At 45.7% G+C, this 18,653-nt stretch overlaps 1 protein-coding gene across 28 annotated transcripts in view; it reads right to left on the bottom strand.

Annotated features, from left to right (window-relative positions):
- The window catches only part of MAGI1 (membrane associated guanylate kinase, WW and PDZ domain containing 1), a 274,668-nt gene that overhangs the window by 87,902 nt on the left and 168,113 nt on the right, over positions 1-18,653 (bottom strand). The gene's annotated exons all lie outside the window — the stretch shown is intronic.

The following is an 18,653-nucleotide window of genomic DNA, read 5'->3' on the forward strand; positions in this document are numbered from 1 at the left end:
TAATAATTCACACCGAATCTCTCTCTAGCACTCAACAATTTAAACAGCACCCACGGAGAACAGGGCTCTGATCATTGCTGCTCTGCCAGCTCTGAAACCCTTCCCTTCCTACCAATTTCCAGCCCTTCGAAGCATGGTGTAAGATGAGACATTCCATGACTTTTTGCCTGATATGGCTTGGGCCACTGCATTTTAGGTCACTGAGCACAGCTTAATTGATTGGGATCCGTTTCTGTTCAGTAGCCTTTGTTTTCCTTGACTCCAGAGACTAGGAGATGGCTGAATTCCGTACATCTGGGATTAAATAGAAGTGACAGATTTAAAGACACCGGTGGAAAGTGAACTTTAGAAGAAAGAACGGTGCTAGACGGTTGCAGGAGTCTGATGGCTGTGGCCACAACCAATCTGCTGGCTTGGGAGTAACTCAGAGCTGTGGAAACCATACCTAATATTTAATGAAGCATGATTTCTCACTTCTTTGAGGCTTTCCCGGCCCCTGGGCACTACCTTCTCAGTGCATACAGTTTCTTAAACCTGCTGTAAAAGGACTGAAGAAAATATAAAGAAACTGGGTTTCTGGAAACTAATTGGGAAGATTCCAGCTCTCAGAAGTTGAAAGAGCATAAATTTACCATGCCTACATCTGGCAAATGTTTTCCTCAAGTGCCAGGGAAGCGGAAAATCTGCTTATGCCCTATTCATCCGAGAGATTGCTCAAGAGGTCAGTCTTGATGGAATGACACCCTCGAAACACTATCACTAGATTAGTTTCCTTGATAGACATCCACTTTCCCCCAAATCCTCCATTTCTTGTTTCAAAATAGAATCTGTCTCTGTCTCTCCCTCCTCCACCCCCCTCTCTCATTTTATTCACCATCAGCCTTCAGATAGCCTCTAAATTCCCGTGCTTTCGCTATCATTCCTCCTCTTGGAGCTGTGTGAATGGCTAAAGGCAGGAGGAAGAAAAGCAAAAAAAAGGGGACAGAGATGATGATGGATACCTTCACCCCACTAGCAGGACTATTTCCTGTTTGAAAGGATTCAACTTGGCATTCCTTGAGTTCTTGAATTCCTACAATGATTTTTACCAAGCAGCTTGCAGCAGAGGACAGCTGTCTTTCGCAGACCTAGACCGGAGGAGGACTGGGCCTGCACTGCGTGCCCCTTGCTGCCTGAGCTGCTGCGCTTCCACCCAAGACACGCTGCCCCACGCCTGATGCTGCTGTGGACGTTCACACTGCGATGACCCTCACCTGGGCATCGCGGGTCTTGGCCCCTGTTGGGTTGCCCTAAACCAGGCCCACAGAGGGAAGGAAGATGAAAAAACTCCAGCAGTACGTCCAAGGATGCTCTGCAGCTGCCCCACGCCTGGAGCACAGTGGAAGTGAGAACCAGACCCCGTAACGCTCCTCGCCCTCGGCATCAGCCAAACGCCACCCCAAGCCACACGGCACGCGAACCGAGTGACAGAGACTGGGACGTATTTCTTCCCAGTAACTGACAACACACGTTCAAAAACCACAGAGATCAAGGAACTTCAAGATTCATTTTACTTTATCTTTTCGAGTTCTCATCTTTTCTTTATCTGTATCTTCCCACGGAGAGTATTTATTAATCATTTTTTTTCCCTCTGAATTTTTATAGCAGTGAAATTGCAGTCAGCAGTTTACTAGTGCTGGCTGCCTATTTGACATGACAATTATATCTCTGCCATAATTCCTCTGAGCCATTTTAATGGATCTATTTGTTTCATCTCAGTGTTCTTAATTTCCTGAATATGTTCAAGTCAAAAAATCGCAGATGTGCTTGCTATCAGCGCGATTGCCTGCAACACACACTGAATGCATTAGGAACGCCACGCCAGGGCGTCAAAGAAAAACATTACATCACTGAGATAACATTTGTCACCTCCCGTTGGGCTCCGGCAAGGAACAGGGAGGGGAAATAAAAACAACACTGCTTGGGATATCTTATCTGGACCAAGGCGAAAAACCCAACAACTTTCCGTGTCGCTGTCTAGAGCAAAGATTGCTTGCAGATGCTCGGGCTGTTATCCTGCTCCACATCTGAGCGAGCGTTACTGAATGCGATTCAGAACGGCAGGGGGAAGGGAAAACCCGCCTCCGTTTTTCTTGTAGCAGAATGACAGGCTGCCGGCTGGACACACGCCTGGCAGATGGCATTTCAAAGAGTTTTCATGAACCATCTGGGATGTGTACAATGATTACAAACCACACTTACAACAAAGCCAGAAGGGCTGCTTCGCGAGAGGGGTGGGGGGAGAGGGCGGGCAGAAAGAAAGCGTGAAAGAAAAGACAACCAAGAGGTGCGTAAGCCAACTCGGGGACTTTTCCCAGGAACGGGGCGCTGGGAATAACCGGCACCTTCCAGCCCGAGCCCTTCTGCAGCCCCAAACAACCGCTCGACTGCTGCCCAGCACCACCGCAGGCTGCAAGCTGCCGTCAGAGCTTTCTGCTGATAAACTCAGAATTGTAATTAAGTCTCTCGTTATTAATGTGATTTAATTATGTGCAAAGCATCGAGTGTGTCCTCCCTCCCCCCGTTAAATTGCATTTCAGCATCCTTACTACAGGTTGGTCATCGCTGAAGAAGAGGGCTACGGAGGTGGCTGTGGATTTTATCAGAGCTAATAGCAGATCAGAGCGCTGCTAATGGCAGAATTAATTGAGCGCAATGAGTGCTGCAGACAGCCCAAACAAGAGTTAGATACTCCATTAGGAAAGGAGAGCCAATCATATTTAAATACGTTAACCTGCCTGCCATGTTTGCACTGAAATATTAAGTGGCATCAAATCTTATTGCCATTAGGTAGCAATTTAGCTAATTAATTTGAGTTATGTCCCACTGCGTGACTAGCTCAGAATTGCTAATGCCACAACACGAAGAAACCGAAGGAGAAACGGGGTGGTTACTGACTCCTTCTGTACATTTATGATTCATAAACTTTCACAATTTGGCTAAAATGTCCCACAACACATAAAAGGAGGTATAAAAACGAATGCGCAGTGGAACCGCTCAAATCTCCTACAACCACAAAAAATAAATCGCATAAAAAGGCCCTCGGTTAGCACTGCGGGTCTCGCCTTCTCTCTTGCTCTGGGGAGGTAAAACTGCAGTTGGGTGGCCCTGATGCGAGGTGAAACATCTGCCCAGCTGCTGCTTTGGTTGTCACACTCAAGCTAGTGGCATCCTAGATGATCCATGAACCATCAATGGCCGGGCCACAGAAAAGGATCTCCTCATAGGCTGGAGACCCCACCTGAGAAAGTGCTCGCAGACACAGGTGAGCTTGCCCAAAGAGAGCTCCGTGCTGCACTAACTAAATTAATTAAAGCTACTCTTCCATGCCCAGAGTAACTGGACCACGGCTCAGATGTACTGATGACTATCAACTATTACTCTGAATAATTTAAGTGCCCATTTAAAAGACAAATAGCTACTGTTATTATGTTGCCTATCAACCATGCTGACAATTACCCAACGTGAGCCTCATTATAGCATGGCCAGATTGTTAATATGTGATTCAGGGGCTGTTTAGCTCCTTATCAATCTACCACGGCCTCATGTTAAGCTGTTAATAGCCACTGATGCCCTGCTGCTAAATTAATCAGAATCGTGCTTATTGTAACCTAAAAATAAGACTTCAAAGAGGCCATAGTCACTTCAGTTATTTTCTTCTAAAAAAAAAAAGAAGAAAAAAACAGTTTTTGAGCAATAATTCTGTAACCATGCATCCAAACAGCCTCTAGCGTGCTATTTAGAAGTTAACTTCTCCAGTGCAGAACACCTACATCTCCTCACGGCATTTCTGCAAGCTCTTCTCCAATTCCACTGCTTAGCAGAAATTATGGTGAGCCACCAAAACAGAGCTCAGCAGACCGCATCATTTGCTTCCCATCTCCACTGTCCAGATTCTCTTAAAACGACAAAATGTGGGAGTTTTACACTGAGGGTACTGACGTGGCTGCTACAGGCGTATTTTCTACAAGCCCCAGTCTCTGCTGGTTCCACAGGTGATGGACTGCAGCAGGGAAGGTTTTAATGCACAGTGTGCAGGGATGCTACCGACTCACGGAGCCGCAGGGCCGAGCACTGCTGTGGGGGTTTGCCAACAGGCTGCCTGCAGGCGGGCGGGAAGGAAGGATGCTGCTCTTGCTGTTGCTCTTGCAGGCTGATGTTTTTGTTCGTTCAGCAAGCGATTCCTCTCCTTGCCTACCTCGAAAAACTCCTCAGCTGCTAAGGAAGAAACACGCTAGGAAAAAAGCCCCTCTTTGCTCTGCACAGCGCTCAGAGGTCACCTTCTTCCCTCGTGTCACGAGATAATTTGGAAAGCCTGCTTTGGCTCTCCTGCATCTGTCACCTCCCGTGCCAGATAACTGGAAGGCAGGGCAAACTCCACAGATCTGCTGATGGCAAGCGGAGAAGGGAAGAGACAGACAAAACCTGGTCTGCCTCCAGGAGAAGCAACCTGATTAGCGGCTAGGCTGAAGGCAGAACTTATCTGCAACACAGCATTCAAAATGGCCTTGTCTGCGTTAACAAAAAATAAAGCGCAACCTGTCTGTAAGCAAACGCTGTACACAGAACTGCTTCGTGCGATAGATTCCAGGGGCTATCCAAACTAAGACTGCTGGCATTATTTTCTAACAGCAGCAGAAGGAATTGTGTTTGGACACAGGTATGTTATCCGTTATCAGGTGCTGTTCCCATTTACCTAATTTATAGTTGTAATTACATGAAAATATGGAACTTCGGGGAAGTCTTTGTTACAAATCAAAGTTGCTCCATTTAGAAATGCGATTTTCTCTGGAAACTCCAAACTCAGGAAACCAATTCTGGGATTTTAAATGGTGTCTGTCCCTTCTCCAGCCATCGACTCGGTACCTGGAAACCACACAAACGTGACACGCATCCAAAGCGTCTTGGTGGCGAAGTAGAAATTCAGTCCAAAGGAGCACGTGCTCTGTCACTAGACATTAATTCCCAGCTTTGTTAATGATGCATGTGCAGGAACAGATGCTGATTGACTCTTCCTGGCCACACAGACGACTGCAGTACTACAAGCAAAATTTCTGTCAGCACAGTCTGCAGGAATGACTGATTAAACCCAGAAAGCAGCTGACCAAGACAAAGCTATCTTTCTACAGAGACATTTCAGAGAGAAATGAATTTTATGCCTACAGTCTACAGTTTTTGTCTGTAGGGAAGATGGAAGGGATTTATCCAAAGAGCTCAGTATCTGCTCCTGCTCCCACCAGCCTCTCCAGCAACGCTCCTTGGGCAAAGCCGGATCCCTCAGCTTAAGGGGATGCCCTCTTGCTCGAAGGACCTTGCTGTGCAGACACCAAGCAACGAGGCCGACCCTCGGCACACGTAAAAGCTGCTCTCCCTCTTTCTGAGGCACTGCGTCCAGCTGCACTTCTCGGCTCCTTTCTCAAGAAGAAGAACCGCTGGCCTGGAGCCTCCCTGGAGAAGTGACTCAGCCAAGCCGCGCAGCCACGGCTCGGGGTTTGCATACCCTCAAGGCAGCACGTTATTTTTGTCCCTTCTAAATCTATTGTTGGTATTCCTGCAGCCCTCACTGCCACTGAATGAGAACATCGATAATCTTCAACACATTTATCCCTGTAGTGTTTTGGAGGTAGGGAAAGCAGTTTTTTTTCTGTCTTACAGCACCGGGATGAAAGATGAGCCAGACCCAGGCTCTCAAAGGACTTCAGGAGCCTAATTCAAGAGAAATAAATGGGATTTAGGAAACCTTACAGATCAGGGCATAACAGATTAAAAGGCAAAAATAACTTGCTGCTGCTTTGGGGCTTTGCAAGCTTGTGAATGTGCAGTGAAACACCGTGCTGTGGCTACGCGAAGCCAATTCGCATACGGTGTTTTGTTCTGGACCGCAATACCAGTCCAAAGAAACTGATCATTATTCAATGGCCACGAGATGTAAGGGTTCAAAAACTGCCACAATTCCCAAGAAAGCCCCTTAAACAGATAATTTTTAAGGATCTTAAAAAAAATAAATAAATCTGGCAGCAAATAAAACATAAGGAATAAATGTTCTCATGTTCGCAGCAGCTCGCCTTCTGGATCGCTCTCTTTGAGCGATTGCTGTTACCTCAGACACCTGCAGCCGAATCCCTCTCATTTCCCACGAGACGGGACACCCACCAAGAAGATTAAACTTCGTGAACTAATGAGTTTGCCATTAATCCTGTGCTCACTGAGTCCAACAGCATGACATCCACTAATTTAAATCATGAGTACCTGATGAAAAAGCAAACTATGTACCCACTTGGCGAGAAGACCTTAGATGTAACTAGGCACTGTTTTATTCTAATATATGGATTAGTGTAATAAAGTGTAATTTTATAAATCAATAAGGCTGCAGTAATGAGATTGCACTGCAATGTTCTGCTTTTAAAAACTGGCAAAGAAATGAATGAAAATTGCCATTGGTGTAAGTGTCTGTGTGACTTATGGGAAGTGAAATTAGCTGAAAGTAAATTAACAGGGTGATTATATGTTTGCATTCATACTCACTTTCTCTCATACATACATTTTTAGAAGTCTAGATAATGCTACAACCACGTACCGTTACTTCAAAAGGTCCATGTTCATTGTCTGTAAGAAGCATTGACATACTTCCTGCAGCAGTAGAGATTTTGACCACCGCGTACCGACACGCACATCTGTACGAAACACAATGGACCAAAGGTGCTGGGGTGGGTGCTCTTTAACACCAGCTGCTCAAAATCTACTTTGAAGTCACAGGACATGTGGATGCAGGGTCACTTCCATGAAAACAGCACTTTTAAACAAATACCTTATTGGGTTATTCACACTTCCCCGCTGTAGGAAGTCGTGTACCCAAAGGTACGACCTATCTCATATGAGTTACCAGTTTTTCTCATGGCCATCTGCAAAGCTATCCGACTTCTACAAACTGCCAAACAGGAGGTGTTGCCCAGTCTGCGAGTATCAGGAGCCAAGGAGTATTGCTTTTTTCTTTAAAACCTGGATACTAAAGAAATTTAACCTCCCCCAAACAAGGCAACCTATTCTCTATTTTACTCCAGGGCTTCAGAGGCCTTTGAACAGATACTGGAATTATGCTCATGCTAAACTGGGTATCCAACACAGACCAAACACCTGCAGTACTTCAATTCTGTTTATATTCAAAACCAATATTTACTTTTGACACCTACATACATACGTGCAGATATATCCATGAGAAGACATTGTGCGCTTTAGAGCCACAGCAATCGATTACTTGATGTCCATTTGCTCAGCTGCTTCAACAAAGATTGCTTTCCTCCCTGGCTGTTTGTCTTCCGAGGCCGTTTGCGTTGCCGAGATAAGTACAACACAATGTGGGACAACCCTGCTTGGGTGTGATGGAAAACTCTTTTTGTTGCCTTTAATTGCCCTTCCAGCAGACCTTCAATTTGCATTTAAAAGTCTTAATAAAACAGCTCACCTAACAGCATGTGCCTGTAACTAGATCACTTCATTAGTCTAATCCCTACAAATTCCACCATAGAAGGGGAGAGCTATATAAAACCTACACATTTACCTCTGAGATGTTGCCTGATGTTTGTTTCTGTGACCAAATCTTCTCTGACCATGAAAGAGAGAGCATCCATCACACTTGCACAGGACATCAATACAGTTATTTAAAGCAGTCTTTTCCCTGAACAGCACATACTGGAACTACCGTCACCACAGTATACGTTTTCCCCTAGCCCAGAGCTGCAAAATGCTTTGAACCTAATGGACTCCCAGCCGTGATAACCTCATCACACCCTTACAAAGTCAGAAGTCTCCTGTGGCCCTTCAATTTTTGACAAGACAAAAGTCTGCCCACTCACCGACCCTCGGCTCAGATGGGTCTTGTTCCCAGACAAATCCTCCCCAGCCTTGCTTGGTGGTTTTCCACCTTCGCATTCATTACTGACCAAAAAATGCAGATGCATCAGATATAGCAAGAAGTATGCAGATTATAGACACATGCAGTTATAGAGCCATGTGGATGCACTTACTGTGAAATGCAAGGGAAGGACTAGAACAGACAGCAAATCCACCCAGCAATATGCCCGTTTGGGCACTATTCCCTACAGATTCTGTCCCTTAATTTTACCTGTTCTTAACTGCTACCAGTTTCTCTCTCTTCCCCCCCCCCAGTATCTCTGTATGCCTAGCACGCTGTGGTTCTCTCCATGATTGCTAACGCTTTAGCTGGCTGAAAAGATTCTTCTGGTTTGCTTTCGGTGACGTTGTGATTAGGTGACTGCTCAGGATGCTGAAAAAATGCCAAATGTTCAGGAGCTGATTGGTGTTTGAGTTTAGGATTCATCCCTATTGATAATTGGAGGCATTAGAACATGAAAGAAAACAAATACATTAATTCTAATTCTAATTTTTTCTTACCTCGCTGAAGTAAGAACTGCTGGAATGTTTTACTGTGCGCAGTGCCCTTGCTGTCAGTTCTACACTACCAGTTCTAACACAGCAAAAACTTATTAGTCCTTCCAGCTTTGTAAGAGCAATAAAATACCAGAGAAAACCCAAGTTACAGCGCGTATTCCTCATGTTTAATTACAGCATTCCCCGATCCAGGAAGCCTGCTGGTTAGTCAGCACACACCTCTGCATCCCCGCGGTCTGGAGCTGTCTGTCATGCCACTGATAACATACACAGGCTCCTCTGTTTGTTTGTTTCGGGTTCGGTTTTTTGTCGTTGCTGTTGTTTCGGTTGTACACAAATAATGAAAACCTTGCCTCCCAAACCTGTCATCACCTCGGAATTTCACAGGATGTGTACCCACGGAGTGTTTTACTGCGCCTTTCTGAAGCCAAGCACCACCCCTACCAAACACTCCAGTGCTCCGACTGGGGACAATGACACAGTGCTTGGCTTAAATGGTCTTTGCTTCATTTCATCTGATTACTTCTAGTTATACCTTCTCTCTGCTAAATGTCCCTGCGTAGGCATTTAGAGCTCTGCCTTCACACAAAACAATCAGTCCATCACATTACACGCTTTGCCATTTTATTAGCTTCTCGCAAGTCATTTTCTGCAAGTGCCCCCATTTTAAATGCCATTTCAAGCCCGCTTGCCATTTTCCCAATGCCCTTCTGGTACGGCCTGGCCAACAGACGATGCGAGACAGCACACAGAGCAGTAACACCAGCAGCTCCCACCTTCACTGCAGTAATTCCAGAGTATCTGAAGGTCCCCACTGTCACTGGTTTGGATGCAACATAAGTAAGCTGCATGCAACAATTATCCTCGTGCAACTGTTCGGCAGCCCAAACAAAATGAGCCGTTCCTTGTCCTGCGTCCAGTTCCCAACACACAGAAGCACCACCAGGTTTTAGCTCCTACCTGTGTCAGTTTCAGGGGGAATAATGAAAAAACCACAATTACTTTTTCAGCTTAGACACGGTCAGTGGAGGACACTGTGATCTGGGGTGCTGAGAAAACAGTCGGCCCAGAAATTTGCTTTCTTGCACTACTAGATCAGCCCACTGCTGCAAAATGAATGTCTGAAAATACACAATCAGATCTCGGCTTTAGAAAAACTCTATAATGAGATTCTCTCCAAAGTCCTGATATGTTACTTGATTTAGAGGACAGTCAGGTGATTATCAGAGACAGAATGTTTTTCTTCAGCGCAAGGATGTCACATAGCAGATAAGACTGTATCAAAAAATAAAGTTTAAGCCCAAACTCCAGCACTTATATTCAAAGTGTGAGGCATTTATCCTGTGACAAGTGCTTTGAGTCCTTCAGATGACTGATGCAGGTGACACCACCCTGCCAGATGGATGCTGGCACAGAACCCTCATGGCACTCGCTGCAAATCACCTGCTTAGCTTAAAGCACACAGGTGCACGCAACAGCTTCAAGGCTAATTTCCATGCCTCGTGTTAAAGATGTGCTCAAGTTTTTGCAGGAGAGAGGCAATAAATGTTTCGAGGATCTAAAAAATGTTTCTCTCACCCTGCCAAAGAAGCGTTGTGGTAAAGCAAAAGAGCACCTGGAGAGGAAGCCCCGATACCCCTGCAACTGCAGGATGGGGGGGGCCACGGGGGGGGGGGGGGAGCAGAGCCCAATGGATGTGACGGATTAATTGCAGGCATTTAAATACCAACAAAATAACCCCCTAACATCCACCACGAACTCTGAGCAACACCCACTTGTCAATATATTCGGAATTCCTTCTGCAGGGTGGGAAGATTGAAAACTGCGCCCATTTTTGGGTGGGTTTCGGAGCCACACGGCCACCGAGCTGGTCGCCCCAGCTCCGAGCTGGCTGGGACGCAGAAGAGCAGCAGGTCACTCGTGCCCCACGACTCTGCGGTCAGCAGACTTTGTCTGGGGGCTAATGGCATTACGTGCTCTGTGATGCTGATCTGCTGAGATAAAAGTGACAGTCCTCGGTGACGGCTTCATCAGAGGGAACTGCTGACTCAATATTTAGGCGTAGCAGCGAGAGCTGTTTATGTGCATACATTGAAAAACAACAGATGACTCGTAGAGCAAAACACATGGGCAGCGTTCTCTCTGGAGGCAATACAAAAGAGCCAAAGTAGCTAAAGCACATTTCCACAGTGACTGTGCAGTAAAGTAAATTAGAGCTCTATACAGCCATCATCCATTATCCCATATATTTTTAGCATCGCTAAGATTAATAACTGGAAGGAGCCAACGAAACCACATTACAGAGAAATATACGTCCTTTTGATAAACTGCCACTCCTTCCTTTCAGGTCACTTCACAACTCAACAGGAGATTAAAGTTTGAAACATCCACTATAGCACTTTTCCTACTACTACTGCCGTTTGTTTAGGTTATGCTTCACATTTTTTTAGATGAACGAATTACATTAATGATTATTTCTCTCTCCAAGTGTTGAGCCAAATTAGGCTACTTCCAGAGGCTAAGAAGAAAGTGTGATTATTAAGGCTTCCAAACATCCATCTGGGGCAAAACAAACGTGGTGAGGGGAAAACTTTGCTAAGGTTTGAAAAACCATTTTTTCTATTACACAAAAACTACTCTCCCCTTATTGCTGTAGCTGTCTCCCCTACAAGAACATCATTTGAGATAGCTCAAGACTGTAAGCAAGTATATTTGAAAATCACAGCTCTGAGACTTTCATCACAATATGTTAAAAGTCATTAACATTTGTGCTTCCTTGGAGTCAACTCTACGTGGTTACAACTGCAGGACCCGGAGGAGATTCATCTCTCCTGCAGCCCTATCGGTCCTTCCCAGGCCTCTGTCAGAGGCTACACGGCCACGATTCAGAGAGCTGCAGCTGATTTCCTGGATCATTTTGCTCAATGGGAATCTCATTTATTATTGAAAACAACAGAAACTTGACCTTCCCTGGAGACTTTTACAGAAGTTCAGACCAAAGGTGAATTTGTCCAACCTGCATAATGCAAGTCAATTCCTCCCTGGGTAAAGCAGCATTCAAAGTGAACGAGGCAGGCAGAATTGAACCTTTTGTGCATAATTAATGTAACCATCGATCAGAGGAAGCTTGGATTCAGAATTTTTCTGGGAGATAAATGCACAAGGATGAACTTCTACACTTTTAAAGAGTTTAACTTAGAGAAAGTGTCTTCGATTAACCAGTCTCTCACTATTGCAAACTTAAGCGGACGCTTTCCGTGGAGCACACATTGGTTTCATTCAGCAGAAATAGCTGACAGTAAATGATGCCAGTTGTGACTCTCACTTGTCACAGATCAAGATACAACACCCCTTGAGCACAAATAAGTGATTTCCTGAGCTATTCTCCACTCCGTACGTGGGAGCAATTCCCATTAGTGTCAATGGGAGTTATGCATGCGACCATGAGAAGTCACCAATTAAAGCTCAAGTGCTGAAGGTATCTACAGGCTATTTGATGCCCTGTTTCATGATCTTTAGCTCATACTCCTTATCTTTTGGGGAACCATGGCTACAGGATTTCCACAAGGTGTGAGTTACAAATAACAACGTATTAATCCAGACTGGTATACATGCTAACCAGGTAGCAATGGTCACATCTTCATGTAATTGGATTTACAAAACTGCTCATTCTCAACCAGCCAGCACTTGCTGTCCCTCTCCCCAGGCCTAACGATAGTGCAAAGATAAGCTGTGCGTAAGAAGTTTATTTTGTAAGATCTGTATTACAGACACAGCTCGGTATTTCATGGACTGGCTGATGGAACATGGCTACTTGATGGCATCCTATTTTCTCATACACCTTTCCCATGCAAAGGACTTCAGATTCTTTGGCTGATATTTAAACATCTAGATAAAAGCTAGGTTTTCCAAAGCTCTAGACTATTACAAGTCACTTCTAGGCTAATTTTTAAAGAGTTCGGCATCACAAAATACAGGTTTGGAGGAAGACTGGCTGCAATAGCAGACAGTTGGGATAACCTCGATACTCTAACCTAGCTATTTCCATTGTAGATACAACATCCTATAAAACTAGTTTGTCTCTGGGGCTGGGGGAGAGCAGAAGGTAAGGTCACTGAGAGAAAGAACAGGGCCTCTTTAAAAGACACACATTTATCTTAGGAGCGATGCTTTTTTCTGATTTTATAACTTTCAGGGCAACACCTGCCCTTCTCTCCATCACGAAAAAGGCAAGGTTTGAAGTAAATGGCTGGTCCACCAAAGGCACCTACCAGCAGTGTTAAGGTACCATTAGTGGAGAACTCCTGCTGGCAGCTACAATTGCCCCTAATGGCTGGTTTCTTGGAAACCACGAAGGACAGGAAGCCGCCCCTCCTGTCATACCTTTCAGGGATGATGCCTGGACAGAGTAACTCTTGCCATGAGGTGCAGGAATGCACTAAATGACGTCCTTCAAGGTCTCCTCTCTAAGACTGCAAATCACAAGAGCTGGCCACGCTGTAATCACATACTAAAAATTCCAGGAGGGAGGCAGAGTTGGTCTGAATTATGTCAGAGTTGTAGTAAAGTGTGCTGCTACAATAGGATTACTTTTTTTTTTTTTTTTTTTTAATTTATCCAAGCCAACTCATTCATCTGTCTAGAGTGTCTCTCTATTAAAAGGAGTTCTTACAAGAGGGAAAACTACATAGCAGTCACTCGAGGACAAAGCTCAGCAGCCAAGTATTTATGGATTTCTTAGGGCAGGTGCTGCAGCTTGCCAAGGGCAGGAGGCTGTGCAACTGGATTATGAGCAACGCAACTTCATATCCAGCCAGGGATCTTTACACACCTCTGATCACCACGTAACAGTGCAGACAGACCACACGCTCCCCTCCATGTGCAGGCTTATATAGCTTCACGTTGCAGACCAAAGGTTTAAGAGTTCAGGAGATGCTGAGTTTCCACACGGATGAGCATGATGCTCCGTGCTCGGCTGCTCCCTGCTCTCTCCCCATCCCCTCCTCACCTCCACGTGCCCCTTCCCTCCTGGTCCTCAGACACATCGTGGCCTCCCATCTCTGGCTTGTCCTCACACCACTTCAGGCAGCACGGCCTGGAAGCCCTCGGTAGTTGCATTTGGATTGAAACAATACCAACTAATTTTAAATGATGTTCTGTATAACCTTGGAAGCAGCTGTGTGTGATGATCATGGTCCAGGCACACAAATGCTTTTAAATGACGATGGAAAAAGCATGTTCAGAGAAACAGAAATGCATTAAATGAAACGAACTGCCTGTGCTGTTCTGAGCTCTGAGCTTTGTGCAGAGCTCTAGTTTTCTGGCCTAGCACATCAGGAGCATTTCCAGGAGGGGTTCATTATGTTTCCTTTTCACAGCAGTTCAAGGAATCTCCCCTTCGCTCCCACATAAAGTCTCTCCAGGTGAAGCACAGGTTCTAAGATCAGAAACTTTTCCAAATGGGCCTTCCTTTAAAATATCCTGGAAGGAAAATGGTCAAGTTGCCTATCTGCAACTCGTCTTTGGTCTCAGTATTTGTTGCCCCCTTGAACAGAAACAGATGGGATCAGAAGGAAAAACTTCTGCATTAAAGGCCTGTCCTCACCTTCTAGGTTTTTAAGAAGGTCTCACGTCCTGTGCTTGCCTCTCTACAGGCACCTCCCAAAGGGAAGACAGATGGATAATACCCAATTACCCTGGTAAAATTACAAGCCTCCCCTGCTCTGCATGTTTCACCTCTTCAGCTCAGTGAAAATAAGCAAGACTTGATTGCGCGAGTCTAGGTCCCCACAAACATACAAATAAGGATCAGTGGTGTGAGACAGGAACGCATTGCCCCTTTGAAGCTCTGCTGACACACGGATCTGGGCTTCATTATCACCTCTGGAGTTCGGAGCACTGTTTGCTGTAATTAGAAACATGCCAAAACTCGGGCAGAGCTCTGCAACCACCACTGGTCGCTCTGCTGAGATGAGCCTGATAACCAGCAGACCAGGAGACCTTAAACAGAGACCGAGTCCCACCCTCTTCTGTTCGAAAAAGCCCATACTGAATGTTTTAAAGACCGTCGGGTCGGTTCATGCTGCTGAGACCCCAGGGGCCTTGGCAAATGCCAAGCTCCTGCTTGTAATTCATGTCATAAATGGGGCTGGGGGTAGCAGGAGGGGGAGGACAGACTGGGCAGTGAGAAAAATGCCACTAAAAACTTAAGGAAAAAACCACCATGAAAAGCTGACCTTTGCAAAACAGACTGACACGCCAAGCACCGTTTTCATAACTGATTAAATATATATAAAAGATTGTATACAACCGTATTATTAGATTGTTAAATATGTATACTCAAATGTCTCCTGGAGTAGAACGGCTCTGCAGGAGCCATTCCTCACCCTTAGTACATATTCACGGCGTTCTGGCATACTCACTGCATTTTTAAAACTGGAATCCACGTCTATTTTTTCCCTTTGTTTCACAAATCTGCAAATATTTTTGGGTCTGGGCACTACCGACCTTTTCACGGCCATTCCAGTCACTAACTTCAGATGCTTAACACTTCAGTGAAGCTGTGCTTGGCCACCGCTCGCTACGAGCTCTCTGAACAGGAGAGAAACGTTGGTGGCGTTATGCCCACATCCCGCAGCGTGGCGCACACCGCCCGGTCTGACAGTGGGCAAGGTTCAAGTTCAACGACGTGTTTAACCAACTCGCATCCCAAAGAGGAATTTCTTGTTCTGGGTTTCTGTAACCGCTTACAGGCTGATTGCACTCACCTTATTTCTCTCCCCTGGAACAGCCATAACGCTAAAGTGAGAGTTTTTCTATTCCGCGTTTCAGGGTACCGAGAGGAGGGGGCTACAACAGAAACACTGACATTATCCAGCTATGGTGGCGCAACCTCTCCACCGTAATTATGTGCAGTTGGAGATGATAAGCACTGCTGATTCAGGAGGAATATCTGATTGGGCAGGAAAACGGAGAAGTGTTGGATAATCTGTTTCCTGAGTGGCAGCAGCAGGCCGAAAGAGCGCAAGCAGAGGAACAGAGTTGGTAAGGAAACGACAACAAAGTCCAATCACGAATCCCTAGAGATGCTCTTACTCCTTTTATTGTTCATGTGATTGCAAGAGACCTAGAGGACTCATTGGGGACCCATGATAAAAGGGCATCACCAAGTTCCCTGGAGGAGCGTGCGGTGATGGCAGGGGAAGGTTTGATTACATGGCTGAGGCGCTGGATGCCCAGGTGAGAGGGCACAGAGAGCTGATTTTCAAAAGAACTGTGTTCCTTCCAGCCCTCTTAAAAATCAAATGCCTTCAAAGTATCTCAGATCCAGCACCAAAAATGAAGGCACGCAGAAAAGACTCACAACACGCATGCAAGGCTACATTTAAACTGTCTGAATAACCGGCAAAGATGCCTTGAAATTACAGATATTATAAGGAAAAAGCCTAATAAAACTGATAAAACTGTTTCAACCAGTTATTTTTTGTTTGAAGAGGGATAGGTAGGCTCTTTCTCTTCTTCCTCTTCTTTTTACCTTGGCCTTGGGGGTGGGAGAAGGAATTTTTGGTGAAAACTGTTCAGTGAGTTTAATGCTTTCTTGTACCCCTTCTTTTACCAGAGCTCATTCTAACTATCTACACACTGAATTTCCCACAAGGTGATAATTATCTCTAAAAATCCTTCTTCAATGGATACAAAAAGTTCCAAATGCAACACTGTGATTGGCTCTAATTACTATTAATAAATGCATAATTAAAGTTGATAAGACTAACAAACCATTCTGAAAATTTCTTACTACATTCACTCTACAGCATAAACTCCAAATTAACAGCAAGGCCAGCTGGCTATTAATAATTCCCAGATTAACAAAACGCAAGCAGCTCACACCAGGATGAGCTTGGATTTTGCGAAGTAAAATACCTGGGTAAATATCTAGCATGAAAGAAAAAAAAAGGTGCACGTTTGATGGGATGTTATGGAAACAGATACGGCGGCTTTGCAACATTTACCCCAAAAGGAGAGAAGGCACCAAGACACAGGAGCACATCGCCCTTTCCCACCCAGCGGGACAGATGAGCCCCCTGGTACCTGTTTGAACAATCTGGTCCCCGTCTCCTTCCATCCCCCCCCAAAACCAGCCCGCTCCCAGCTGCCCCAGTCACCCAGCGCAGGGGGCCGGGGAGCGAATACACACTTTCTGGTTGGCTTCCCCTGTGTCGGATGCTTTAGGGCATTTCCAGTGTAATATGTATTTCTCTATAAAGTTAGTGGGATTGAAATAAATCCATACCGTTTGCCAATTTCCAGCTTATGTAATCAAAGTCAACTGTGCATTCATAAATTCCTCCCTTCTCTGCAAGCTAATCTGACAGTGGCGGTGGGGAAACGTAACGGGAGAAATGTTCTCCTGTGGCACTGTCTTGATTTCCCCAGGAAAATAAAATGCCTTCGGTTTATAATGGTCTGGTAATGAAATAAACATTTTGCAATCCATAAAGGAACCTCAATAATAAGGTCTTTAAAAACTGCAGGCACAGCCAAAGCAAATAAATAAATAAATTAAAAAATAAAGCAGAAATATGCCTGAAATTAAGTGGAGACAAATCACCAAGCCACAGACACGGCGAAGCCCAGCAATAGGCGCACCAGGAGAGGAAGGGGAGAGGATCCATTCAACAGCGTAAGCCCACAGCCAGCATCTGCCTTCACCCCATACTGAACAAAACCAAGTCACTGCAGCTACGGCGGTGGTCACTTACAAAAAACACCTAGCTGGAGCTAGGTACACAGAAACATCGGAGTTTTAAAGCCTGTTGTCTGCTCTGCCAGGCTCCCTGGCTAAACAAAAGTCTGTTGCTCCTCGGTGCCGGGAGGCGCTGAAACCCAGGCATGTGCATGGCTTAAAATGGCTGCAGCAGTTCAGGGCTTCTCCAACTTCTTGTAGGCAAGACCGCGGAGCACAGGGGAGGGGTGTCTTTCCTGGCTATCCCTATTTTAAATTTAACAAAGCCATTGTAATTAGTCCCCTGAGTACCCCTCCAGTAACAGCTTCAGCTCCCAGCACTTGCTGTATGCTGTGCGGTAATTATGCTACCAAGCTGTCAGAGCTTCCTTATCTGCATGCAAATTAGTTCATATGCTATACATCTGCTATAATGACAGTATTAAAACAAGAATTTTATAATGAAGCCATCCTCTTTACAGCAACACAGCACAATTACTTTATTAACATACTGCGTATCTACGTCTGTAACCGTTCCCAGTCAAACAGCCAAATTTTCCCTTCCTCCGTGCAGCGAGATCATCTCCACCTCTCTCCCCGTGCCTTTCAATACACGCAAAGAACAAGGACGGGAATTTCTCAGCTACCTCTGTATAACACCGCTCCTTCATGGTTCCCGGGGAAGTAACTGCACCAAATGCCATTAAGCGTGACTAGGTGAATAAATATTCCCAGAACGCTCCGAAAGGTTAGGAGATGAAACAGTAATAATCAAATCAGCAGCTGCTCGCTCCCAGCCTTGACATCAATCATCGGCTTCTGCCGACCGGCGACCGCGAGCGCCGCGGCCAAACGGCGGCAGGAGGGGGCTGCATCCCCCCTGTGAAAGCACTGAGCACTTTTTGCTCAGGTGCCAGGAGAAGATGGAAGCGCGGGGGGAGCAAAACCTCCGATGGTGAGGAGTGGGCAGCCACGCAGACCTGGCGCCGCGGAGGGCTTCTGCCCGGCGAAGACATGCCGGCGCCGAAGGTGAGATCTCGAGGCACCGCTGCCTCCTGCACCCTGCCTCCGCTGAGCATCCTCGCCCTGCAGAAACATGAGTGTTGGGACACTTCGGTGGGTCACGGACCTCTTTGCCAGCTTGGGTTTTGGAAGAAGCGCGCAGGTCTGTCTCTACAGAGCTCGTTCACAGTGACCGACCTCAAAGAAATGAGATCGATAGAGGACTTCACTAATTTCCTAGTGGGCGTTCTATGGTTCTTCTCTTCATTACCTTTTGCACTCAGGTGCTTTTTTTCCCCCCTCCTTTTTGGCTGTAAGCTATGTGATCAGCCCTAAACCTTCAAATAAATATCGACGGATATTTTCCAAACGCTATTTTTAGCTCAGTTATTAATCTTCCAGCTTGCATTACCACACGCCACTGGTGCTCTGGGGGAGCTGCTGGGATCAGCACCCTGCCCTCTTGCAGGGGCATGCCCTG

Source organism: Oxyura jamaicensis, chromosome 12 (assembly GCF_011077185.1).
Source record: "Oxyura jamaicensis isolate SHBP4307 breed ruddy duck chromosome 12, BPBGC_Ojam_1.0, whole genome shotgun sequence".
Taxonomy (NCBI): Eukaryota; Metazoa; Chordata; class Aves; order Anseriformes; family Anatidae; genus Oxyura; species Oxyura jamaicensis.